This window comes from Ursus arctos, unplaced genomic scaffold (genome assembly GCF_023065955.2).
Source record: "Ursus arctos isolate Adak ecotype North America unplaced genomic scaffold, UrsArc2.0 scaffold_2, whole genome shotgun sequence".
Classification (NCBI taxonomy): Eukaryota; Metazoa; Chordata; class Mammalia; order Carnivora; family Ursidae; genus Ursus; species Ursus arctos.
The window spans coordinates 86,161,151-86,173,669 of record NW_026622874.1 but is presented as its reverse complement, the minus strand read 5'-3'; the positions used below and the strand labels follow the sequence as shown (position 1 = coordinate 86,173,669).

Genomic DNA, 12,519 nt, shown 5'->3' with positions numbered 1-12,519 from the left:
GTTTCATTTCCAAATGTTTGGAGGTTTTACTGTTCTCTTTCTGTTATTCATCTCTAGTTTGATTCTACTACAGCCAGAGAACACACTCTATATGATTTAAACTCTTTTACATTTATTGAGGTTTGTTTTCTATTCTATGAGATGGTCTGTTTGGGCATATGTTTTGTGAGCCCTTGAAAAGAATAGGTATTATGCTGTCATTGGGTGGAGTGTTCCATAAATGTCAGCTAAATCCTGCTGGTTGATGGTGTCGTTGAGTTCTATATCTTTACTGATTTTCTTACCAGTTAAGAGCAGGTGTTGATGTCTCTAACTGTGATTGTGTAGTTGTCTGTTTCTCCTTTCTGTTCTGTTTTTGCTGAACATATTTTGTAGCTCTATTGTTTGCTGCACACAAATTTAGGATTTCTGTGTCTTCCTGGTAGATGGATTCTTTTATCTTTTTTTTTTTTTTAGATTTTATTTATTTATTTGACACAGAGAGAGACAGCCAGTGAGAGAGGGAATACAAGCAGGGGGAGTGGGAGAGGAAGAAGCAGGCTCCCAGCAAAGGAGCCTGATGCGGGGCTCGATCCCAGAATGCCGGGATCACGCCCTGAGCTGAAGGCAGATGCTTAACGACTGTGCCACCCAGGCGCCCTGGATTCTTTTATCTTTATATGATGTTCCTTTCTGTCTGTGATAATTATTTTTGCTCTGGAGTCTACTTTATCTGACATTTATATAGCTTGCTTTTTTGGTTAGGTTTTCAGGATACATATCTCTCCATCCTTATACTTAAAAAAAAAGATTTATTTATTTATTTGAGAGAGAGGGTAGGCAGAGGGAGAGGGAGAGAGAAATTCAAGCAGACTCCCTGCTGAGCACAGAGCCAGAAGTGGGGCTCGAATGTCATAACCCTGAAACCACAACCTGAGCTGAAACCAAGAGTTGGATGCTTAACCAACTGTACCACCCAGGTGCCCCTCCATCCTTTCATCTGCATATATTGTTACATTAGAAGGGCGCTTCTTGTAATGAGGTTATAGTTAGGCCACTCTGCCAGTCTCTGTCTTTTAATTGATGTATTTAGACTACTTATGTTTAATATAATTACTGTTATATTAGAAGTTAAGTTTGCCTTTTTATTTTTTTGTTTTATGTTTGTTCTATCTGTTTTCAATTTCTCTGTTTTCTTTTTCTTGTCTTCCTGCAGGTTCCTTGGATAATTTTTAGAATTCCATTTTGATTAATTTATAGTGTTTTTGAGTGTATATTTTTGTATGCCCTTTTTTAGTTGTTTTCCTGGATATACATTATATATACATAATTTTTAACAGTCTACTGATGCTGGTATTTCATCAGTTTAAGTGAAGTGTAGAAGCCTTTCCTCTCTTTACATCCCTTTACAATATGATTTTAAATATTTCTTCTATATACATTTAGAAACACATCAGATAGCATTATAATTTTTGAATCAACTATCAAACATAATTTAGAAAACTCAAGGGAACATGAAAACATACTGCATTTACCCATATCTCTTTTATTTACTCTTTATTGTTCTTTCTTCCTCCTTCATGTTCCAGGGTTCCTTCTTTAATCATTTCCTTTCTGTTTAGAGACTTTTCTTTCATTGTTCTTTTAAAGTAGGCCAGATGGTGACAAATTCTTTTAGTTTTCCTTTATCTGAGAATGTCTTGATTTCTCCTCATTCCTGAAGGATATTTTTGCTGAATGTAGAATTTTGGGTTGACAGTTCTTTTCTTACAGCACTTGAAAATTATGCTACTTTCTTCTAGCCTTTGTGACTTCTTATGAGAAATCCATGGTCTTTCAATTTGTTCCCCCCCCCCCCCCCCGTAGGGGAAGTACTGTTTCTCTCACTGACTTCTAATTTTTTTCTTTTTCTTTAGTTTTCAGAAGTTGAATATGATAAGTTTGATGTGGATTTCTTTGATTTTATCCTATTTGCTGAGGGTTTTTTTTTGTTGTTGTTGTTTTGTTTTGTTTTTTGCCTCTGTGGGTTTATGTCCTTTGCCAAATTTGTTAGGTTTCACATCTCCATGTCCTTTTCAGCCCCACCCTCTTTCTTCTTTTCTGGGACTCCAGTGTTAGATCTTTGTTATAGTCCCAGAGGTTCTTGGGGCTCTGTTCACTTTTACTTTATTTTACTTATTTTTTAAAAAGATTTTTATTTTATTTTATGTAAGTAATCTCTACACCCAATGCAAGGCTCAAACTCATGACCCTGAGATCAAGAGTCCCATGTTCCACTGACTAAGCCAGCCAGGAGCCCCTATTCAAGTTTATAAAGTCTGTTTTCTCTCTGTCAATAATATCTATTGCTCTGTCTTCAAGTTCACTGATTCCTTCCTCAGTTTCCTCCTTTCTGCAGTTGAGCCCATCCACTAGGTTCTTTCTTCTCCTCCCCTCCTCCCCCTCCTCCTCCTCCTCCTCCTCCTCCTTCTTCTTCTTTAAAGATTTTATTTATTTATTTGAGAGAGAGCAAGTGAGAGAGAGAGAGAATGAGCAGGGGGAGGGAGAGGGAGAAACAGACTCCCAGGTGAGCAGGGAGCCCAATGCAGGGTTCGATCCCAGGATCCTGAGATCATGACCTGAGCCGAAAGCAGATGCTTAACCGACTGAGTCACCCAGGCGCCCTGATTGGGTTCTTTCATTTATAGTATTTTTCAGTTCTAGAATTTCCAATTGGTTCTCCTTTATATGTTCTGTATCTTCTTTAAGACGTTATTTCTTTGCCAAGGCTTTCTATTTACTCATTTGTTTTAAGTGATCTTTAAAAATTGCTCTTGGAAGCATTTTTATGATTGCTGCTCCTAAATCTTTGTCAGATAATCATAACATGTCTGTCATATCAATGTTGGCATCTATTGAGTGTCTTTTTTTCATTCAAGTTGAGATCTTTCTTGGTATGATAAGTGATTTTTTTTTTTGAAGTAGGCTCTATGCCCAATGTGGGGCTTGCACTCACAATCCAAAGATCAAGGGTTACATGCCCTACTGACCTGAGCCAGCCAGGCACTCTGGCAAGTGATTTTTGATTGAAACCTGGACATTTTTGCATTATGTTCTGAGAATCTGAATCTTATTTAAACCTTCCATTTTAGCTGGCTTCCTCTGACTTTTCTCCAGTAGGGAATGAGAGGGTCCTAACCTCATCACTGCCAGCTGGGCACTAGAAGTCCAGGTTACCCATTTGACTTCTGTTGACACCCAGGTGGGAGGCTCCTTGTTACTTTTGGGCAGAGCTGGGAGTCCACCTCCTCACTAGGCCTCCATGGGTAGCTCGCTGGATGGGAAGGTTAGGAGTGCCTTATTTTTGGTGCCCACTTGGTCTTCATGACACCACGGTCATGATGTCATCATTATCGTTGGACAGTAGTGAAATTTCTGACTCGGGGGCCAGTGAGAGGTGTCTAACTACTGTCTGATTGAACTTCAGGTTCTCCACATGGTCTCCATTATACTGACATGATGGGGAGCTCTTCACCCTCTGTGGGGTAAGGTTCCCTATTGGACCCTGGGAGAGTTTGGGTGTCTTGTTCCAGCCTGTTGAGTTTGCTAGTCTAGGTTCTCCACTATGCCTTGCTGGCACAGGGTGGAGGGCAGGCCTAGCACTTTCTGTGGTGCTTGACTGCCCTAGAATGGTTATTGTCCACACATTTTCTGCCTTTTAGGTTGCCCTTTCACATTCCTTTGGCTAGAAAGAAGCAGCTTCTGTTGGGGCTTTTTCGTCTGTGACTGATGATGTTTGTGGATTGTTGTCTTCTTCAGCCCTAAGTCTGGAATATATGAGGCAAAAAGAAAACCCAGAGAACTCACTGTCATGTCGTGCCTTGGGTACCAGTGTCCTTAGCCATTCTACCTCCTTCTGTCCACCTTTCCGAGTCTCGTGATTGTTTTATATATATAGGCCAGGGCTTTTCAGTAGAGCTAAGTAGGAAGAATAGAGAAAGGAACACCTACTTCATCTTCCTGGAAGCATGTGTTGATAGATAATATTTCAATGCATATTTTTAAAATTCAAAGTTACTGCAAAAAAATATCCAGGGTGAACAAAATTCGAACATTTTAAATGAAGATAGGCTTGGTATTATTGACTTTTCCTTTTGTCTTATGTTCTCGTATGGCTTGCCACTTGCCTTATCTTTATTGAAAATGTTTTCATTTTGTGCCTCATGTAATTTTTGCATCAATTTTGATTTTTGGAAATATTGCATTAAAATGTTTATGGAGGGGTCACCTGGGTGGCTCAGTCGGTTAAGCGTCTGACTCTTGATTTCGGCTCAGGTCATGATCTCAGAGTCCTGAGATCAAGCCAGCATTGGGCTCCCTGCTCATCAGGGGGGTCTTCTTGTCTCCCTCTCCCCCTCCCTCCCCCTGCTTGTGCGCTCTCTCTCTTATATAAATAAATCTATCTTTTTAAACAATGTTCACTGTGATTTTTGAGTTTCTTTGAGTCCCCTAAATATTATACCGGAGGCAAATGCCTCAGTTGCCTTACCCTGGTTCAAGTCCTGGTCCATGTGGCCTTTTAAACCACCCTGCCTGGCATGGCCCTTTGGCTGGGGGATCATGTGTTTGTGATGAGTCCAGCTGCCTGAGTGTTGGTCGGCAGATCTGCTCCTTCTGATTCCCTGTCCATGGCAGCCTCGGGAACCCATCCATGCTCAGCTGTCTGTAGGGCAGAGGCACTTGGGGCTGGTGCAGGGACAGGTGCTCTTTCTGGCTACAGTAGGACTTTGAAAAATCCTCAAAGGCTGCCAAAACTGTTTGGTGACACAAACTGCTAAAATTTCATAAATAGAACAGAAACAAAGATTGAATGAGTGAATTACCTAGTAAATTGATCATTTGGCAAATTGATTTTCTGTGTGTTTGTGAGCATTTCTTGAGAGGTCTGTGTGGCCATGAGCCGGAGGTTGTCTCCAGCGACTCCCTTGCCTTCCAAACAGCGCCCTTCCTGGGTCTCCATCATCTTGTCTACACCTGGACAGGTAGGCAGAGGGTAACGTCAGAATGTCCCATGGCTTGTGAAGGAAATGAAGGGACCAAAGTGACAGTCACTGAGAAGCAGGAGGTGGCTGCTACATATAGTCCGGGCCCCTTTGAGGAGGTGACCATTGGGCTGGAGAAGGAGCTGGCCATGGGAAGAGTGTTCCCAGCAGAGGGAACAGCAGGTACGAGGGGATGCAGTGGGGCGGAGGGAAACCAGTGCTGGTTTAAACCTTTCTTCTGCCACTTCTGAGCCTGGTGCCCTTGGCTCGGGCATGTGGTTGCTTGGAGCCTTAGTTTTATCATCTGTAAAATGAGGATAATACCCACCTGTGAGGGCTGATACGAGGAGAAAAGAGATTAGAGCTGCTGGGGACTGAATTGGATCCCACTGCCTACAAATGCATAGCTCTAAACCCAATGTGACTGTATTTGGAGCTAGGACTTCTGGAAGGTGTAAAATGAGGTCGGAAGCATGGGATCTTTAATCGAATAGCATTGGTGGCCTTACAAGAGCACTGTGAGCATGCACCAAGGAAAGGCCACGTCTGAAGGCCACGGAGAGGGCTCCCACCAGAACTGGTCATGCTGGAGCCCCGATCTCAGACTTGCAGCCTCCAGAATGGTGAGAAAGGACATTTCTGCTTTGAAGCCAGCCGGTCTATAGTATTTTGTTATGGCAGCCTGAGCCCGAGACTAAGACAAGGGCTGAGCATGACCTGTTATTCGTTTCTTAAGTCATGGAATCCACACGTATTGAGCGCTCCTGCTTATAAGCACAGGGTGGCATTCTAGTCACTGAACAAAACCCCCAAATCTCTGCCCCTGTGGAGTTAGTGGGACACACAACAATGGATGTTGCTTCATAAAGAGGGAAAATTGAACCAGGGCTAAGGGATGGGAGAAATGGTGAGAGGCTGTGGTTTAAAACAGAGTGGTCACTGGGGTGCCTGGCTGGCTCAGTCGGTGGAGTGTGGGCCTCTTGATCTCAGGGTTGTGAGTTCAAGCCCCATGTTGAGGATAGAGCTTACTTAAAAATAAAATATTAAAAAAAATAAAGTGGTCAGGGAAGGCCTCCTTGAGAAGGTGATATTTGTGTGGACATCTGAAGGAAGTAAGGGTATAAAAAGTATCCCAGGGTGGGGGACCAGCAAGTGAAAAGGCCCTGAGGCAGGAGTGTGCCTGGGGAGGGGAAAGTGACAGAGTGCAGTGAGCAAGCAGGAGGGAAGTAGGAATGAGCTTGGAAACGCCACCGTAAGGACTTTTTGTCAGAGAGGTGGAGGGCAAAGTAGGAGTTCAAGCAGAGGGGGGATGTAGCAGAGGGGTTTAACCCCGCAGTGTGGCTGCTGTGCGAGAAGACATCGTAGAGAGGCTGGAGTTGGCTGGAAGCATGGAGACCAGAGGGGCCGCTGCAGTGAGTCAGCTGACAGATGCTGGTGGCTTTGACCAGGGTGGGAGAGGAGGCTGTGGGAAATGGCATCCTTGATGGACTTTGGAGGTAGAGCCAGTAGGGTTTGCTAATGAATCCGATAGGAAGAGTGAGAGAGCTTCACGGGAGTGAACTTGTCCAGCTCTTGGGAGACAGCCCCTGACCCTGGAAACCGCTGAGTGTGTTTCCGTGGCCCTGATGGTGAGAAGATGGCCTCCAATACCCCCGAGATTGGCCATCGAATAAGAATGGTGGGGACCAGCAGCTCTAATTGTTTTGAGTATTTGCTTCAGAGGAAAATCCAGCTCTCTTTATAAAAAATAGATGAGAAGGAGCTGCTCCATGGGCACAGCGGGCAGGGCTGTGATGCAGGGGCCATGCCAGAGGGTCGGGGCCTGTGGGACGCAGGTGAGGGGATGAGAGCCAGGGTGTGTGACAGTCATGGTCACAGTCTGCAGCCTTCCTCGGAGCCACAACTGGACACATATTGGAAAGGGGGCAGGGACTTCTTCACCTAGACCATTCTTCAGGGCTGATGCCCTCAGCTGCTGGGACTGTACAGCTGCTCATGAGGCACGGCCCTGGGCCTCACCCAAGCAGACACCTCTCTCAGAGGCAGCCAGGGCCAATATTTGGCTGGTTGGGGGAGCGAAGATCTGGTCCCTTTGTCTCAATTCAGGGCAACTCTGAGGATCCATGTGGCTCCAGAGCTCAGCGTGGGACAGGCAGCAGCCTCACTTATGACCACACTACAGGCCAGCTTGGCCCTCCACCAAATCCTGCCTTCCTCACTTCCTTCTGGGGCGTCTCCCCATCCATCTCACTGAGCCCCGCCCACCAATCTGTTTCCAGGGGCCGCTGTCTAGCACAGTGGGCCGCCATGATTTCCGACTGTCGCTCCATTGGGTACTCCCCTGGCAATTCATACTTGGCCTGCCTGAGACGGAGTCTGCCACCCTCCCTGCCTCTGCCACATCTGCCCTCCGGACTTCTTCATCTGGGGATTGGCATCATCACCTACCTAGTTTCCCAAGCCAGAAACATGGGGGTCTCCCTGATACAGCTTTTCCTTCACCTTCTCATCATCCAATCCATCATCAGTCCGTTGGCTGCCCTCAGATCTCTTTCTCTGTGTCCATTCCAGTGGCCAGCCACCACTGTCCCCTGCTTGGACAGCTAGACCAGCCTCTTCACAGGCCCCTCTGCCTCCGTTCTGGTCTTCCTCCAATCTGCTCTTCCTAGACTGAATACATTCTGAAAATACAATTCAGGTTTGTTCTCTCTCTCTCTTCATGTCTCCCTGTATACATACATGTAACCAAAATACATATATAATGTGTATATTACGTATAAGATATATAAAATAAATATACAGATATGTGTCTGTTTATTCTATCCATTCCGGACAAAGGTGATTGTGTGGTTATGTAGTTGATTCTGTGTTCCATATATTAGGGCTGTAAGCTTTTCTCTCTTTTCTTACTGAAGAATCACTTAGATATAGTAAACAGCACAAATCTTAAGTAGTCATCAGCTCGATGCTTTTTTTTTTTTTTTAATGTAACCACCAAGGAAGAAGATAGAGAACATTTATACTATCCCAAAGGGCTCCCTTGTGCCCTCTCCCAGCTGACACTCCCCCAAGATAACCCATATTCTAGTCCCCATCACCACTGATACATTTTCTGTTAAATGGAACCATATAGTGTGTAGTCTTCGGGGTGTGGCTTCCTTAACTAAATGTTCTACCTGTGAGATCCATCTACATTGTGGGTGGAGGTAGTTCGTTCTTCTTTCACTGCTTTGCAATAATCCATTGCATGAATATACCACAATTTATCCATCTTACTCTTGGTGGAGATTTGGGTGGTTTGTGGTTTGGTGTGTCTATGAACATTTCACGTATTCTGTTAGGCAGACACAAGCAATCATTTGTCTTGGATGTATACCCAGCAGTGGAATTGATAGGTCAAGGGGCAGGGATCCATTTAGTTCTGGAAGATATGCCTGTTTCCCAAATGGTTGTACCATTTCACGCTCCCACCAGCAGAGTATGAGAGCTCCCATTGCTGCACAGCCTTGCCACCGTCTGGTATTATCGGGCCTCTAATTTTAGCCGTTCTGGTGGGGGTGTGGGATTCTTGGTGTGGTTTTATTTTTTTATTTATTTTTTAGAGAGAGAGAGAGAGAAGGGAGGGGCAGAGGGAGATGGAAGAGAGAGAGAGAGATTCTCAGGCAGGCTCCATGCGGGGCTCCATCTCACAACCCTGAATTCATGACCTCAGCTGAAATCAGCCTAACCGCCTGAGCCACCCAGGTGCCCCTGGTGTGGTTTTAAATTGTGTCTCTGTGATGACGTAGGCCCCAGCTGCAATCTTTTTACCCAGCGAACCACCACCTTCCATCTGATTGGCCCAGGATGTATACCGATAGTAAGCTGGACCAATCAGAATGTGGAAGTGAGACTCAAAGATGCTGGTGAGGCTGCCGAGCACTTGACGAAGGCCTTCAAACCAGGGAGCTAAGAGGAGGCTGTCTCCCTGAAGACAAGCCAGAAAGCCAGTCCACAGAGGGAGGAGAGGGAAGCAGACACAGGAAGGGACAGGACAATGAGACCTCCGAGTGCCGAGAAGCAGGCGCCGAGGGAACCGTCCTGGCCCTGGCGGTCATGTGGACTGTGCTCCCTGACCAGCTCACCTGGATCCCATGCTGCCCCGCCTGTGAGAGATCCCTCTGACCTCAGTAAGCTACTCCTTTTTCACCTCTCCTCCTAACCCAGCTCTTGGGATGGATTTTTTCCCTTGCAACATATTTTCTCAACATATTTACTTCCTTTCTATCCCCCCCCCCCCCCCCCGCTCTTAGCACATCTTTTTGAAAATGCCATACTCTTGCTCGGTGGAGGGGAAGGGAGAGGGAGGCTGGCGTTTGTTGGTGTCTCGATCTCTGCCAGGCCCAAAATGGGCATCATCTCGGACGTGTTGCACATGAGCCTTTGAGGGAGGGGCTGATGTTACCCCATTTCACAGATGTGGGGAAGTGAGGCACAGAGAGGGTAAAGGCCTGGCTCAGAGGTGGCTCAGCGAGGGACGCCCTCCCGGGCTGGTCTGACCCTGAAGCCTCTATTCTACCAGGCTCCGTGCCCTTTGTCCGTCATTGAGTCTGATTCCCTTTGTCACTGTTTGCAGAGATTATCTCTTACCCACTCCTCCCCACCTGCCACCAACAAGACCCGGGACGGCGCAGGCTGTGTTACAATCGAGGAGGCCAGTCCCTCAAGGGGTCTCTAGAGATGCCCTCAGTTCAGAATTTCCTCCCATTCATATCTCCCTTCCGGCCATGGCTTGTTCCAAGTGCTCTTTGAGAGTAACATCATTTACTTCCAGAAAGTTCTTCCTTGTATGCAACTAAAAATCCCTGGGGGCGCCATAGTGCCAAGGGGGAGAATGGACTAGCTATGAAGTCACATAGATTTGGGTCCAAATCCTGTTCTCCTCAGTGAGGAGCTGAGGAGCCACGGGGAAAGATTGGGCCTCTCTGAGCATTTCCTCATCTGTGAAATGAGCTGCTGAGTCTTACGGCGGGGAGTTATTGTAAGTTATGTAAGTAGGTTGTGATCTTCCTGGGTGGGTGGCTCTCACCACTGAGTTCTCTGCTCGCTGTCATCCTGTGACACCTAAGCTGGCTACCCCTTCCTCCTTCCCTCCACCCGTCGCCTCAGCCTGGTGACGCGGCCACCATGTTGCAGGTGCGCTCCCAAGGTCTCCACAGGTCCGACTGTGGCAGAGACTTGGCCATGGGCATGAACCCCACCAGCGTGTCCAACATACGAAACTGTGCAGGCAGTGAAGACATTGTTAGGCCGAGGGCTGAAGCTGCGGCAGACACCTCGGCCCTGGTATTGGAAGTTCCAAACCTAGGAAAGGTTTCAGACGACGACATGCAGTTAATGGATTTACACGTTGAACTTGGAATTCCAGAACCCGAGTGAAGCTGTGGAGTAAAGAAGCTTTCTGGCGGACGTGCACGTGTATGCCAAGATCTCGGTCATCTGGGGACCCTGGTGTCACCTCCTGAGCAAAAGACGGAGCGAGTTTTTCTCCAAGGGCAGAAACTTGGGAAAGGAAATACGGAGTTGTGGGGCCAATGAGGGATGTTGATAGAGAGGAGGAGGCTGTCACCCTAGAGACGAGTGAGCCAAGTTCAGCTAACTTTTGCACTGAGGTCCCCCAACTTCTTCACAGAAGCGACCCCACCCTCCCTGCGGTCACACTCAGTATGCCGGCGGATGGCCTCCTTGTCACAGGGCATCAGATTGTAGAAAATAGAGCTAAGCTCTCTGAGAACTCCTGAGATGTCAGCACGTTCTTAAGAATATTTTGTCACGAGTGCGTGCGTCTGAGTACCTACGCAGACACTGTTTTCCATAAATAACCATTTTCGTCCCCTCCGTTCTCCCCAAGAATCAAGTCCAAGTCAGATCAAGTCTTGTTAATCTAGAAATACTTCCGCCTTACCTAGAAACACTCCTTAGGATTTTTAGGACAAAAGGGGTTTGACTCTAAATGCTGCTTTAAGACTTGTTTTCAATTTAAAGGCGTTATTTGAATTTCAAAAGCAAACCAAGGGGTAAATAAGTAAAAGTAAAGTGTTTAGCTTTACCCTTGGCACATAAGATGCCAGTACACAGTGCTTGTTTTTGCTATTTTTATAGTTGCTTTGGTCCTGGGAGCTCCCCATACCTGTGTCTGCAGGGGCTTAATGGCCCCAGTCTGGCTCTTGCAGGCGGACACGCCCCTGACCCCTCTGAAATGCTTCCTCGGCAAGGCAGTCCTCTCTGTGGGAATTTCGGGGGCAGGAGCACTCGCTAGGAGGCCTTGGTTGTTGCTAGATGCAGAGAAAACAAATATTGTTTTAGAAACATTAATAATTGAGAGGTTTTCAGCACAGAATTGGCCGGCATTAGGGGAATTGAAAATTAAGACTAAGACACTACCTCAAGCAGATTTTCTGATGAATAATTCACAGAGCTAATGCCCGTGAAGACCTAGAAGAGAAAATACCTTCTGTGTCTGTCCTCCCCACCCCCGCCGCTGACTCCATCACCTTGACTTTTCCCCAGCCCTTGGCAGAGGGAGGGGAAGGGGCATCTGGGGAAGTAAATAAAAGCCAACAACACAGCAGAGTTCTGATTTGAATTTTATCGCAGTTTTGCCCCCATGTTGCTGTGTGACCACTGATGAATTCTGTCCCTCTCTGAGTAGCAGTCCTGCCAACTTTGAACCGACTCTGATTCTTTGAGGTTCAAGTGATAGAGGGGACTTAGAGTACCCACTGAGGCCTCCATTTCCAGGGACATCTAGACCCCAAAGCGTTTGTAGGATGGGGTCTATTTCATTTCCGATCTCCCTCCTTCCTTCTTTCACACATTTGCTGAGTGCCTACTCTGCACTAAGCATGGGAGATTTTGTCTCCCCGGTGGAGAAACTGTCCGGGAAGTGGACGATTACAGTTCACAGTGACTCGGACAAAGATGGAGTGAAGCAGAAGGTAGTGGGTGCAGGAGTGACACCTAAATTCAGCCTGAGGCGTGACCAGGGAAGGCCTTCTGGTGGAGGCAACAGCTGAACTGAGTCCTATGGAGAGAGTTGGGTAGAAAAAGAAGGGAAAGAGGAGAGTGTTCCAGGTTAGAGAAAAAATTTATAGAAAACCTCAGTAGAGAGAGAAGGAAAAGTCCTTTTGTGGGGACAGCAAAGGGACGGGGCATATGGGGGAGGGGCCCAGAGTAGAGGCCGGATCCTCTAGGGCATTAAGGTCAAGTTAAGGAACTTGCATTTGGGCTTTATTCTGACGGCAATGGGGAACCAGCGACGGTGTAAGCAGGAGGCTGGAGACTCGATTGATTTATTTTAGAAAGATCCTGGCACTGGTGTGCGGAGCGCTTGGCGGTTCCTGTGTTCTGGTGTAAACCCTTAGGGTGTTGGTTTAAACCCTTCTCAGCCTGGTCAAACCGATTGCCTGTCACTATTTTTGAAAAAATTGTTCTTCCTGTTTCTACGGTCCGTCCAATCTCAAGCTGCCTTCTTGTCTCA

At 46.6% G+C, this 12,519-nt stretch overlaps 1 pseudogene; it reads left to right on the top strand.

The window, feature by feature from the left end:
• The first annotated feature begins 10,166 nt into the window (after nt 1-10,166).
• LOC113267603 (proliferating cell nuclear antigen-like) lies at nt 10,167-10,780 on the top strand (annotated as a pseudogene).
• The last annotated feature ends 1,739 nt before the right edge of the window (nt 10,781-12,519 follow it).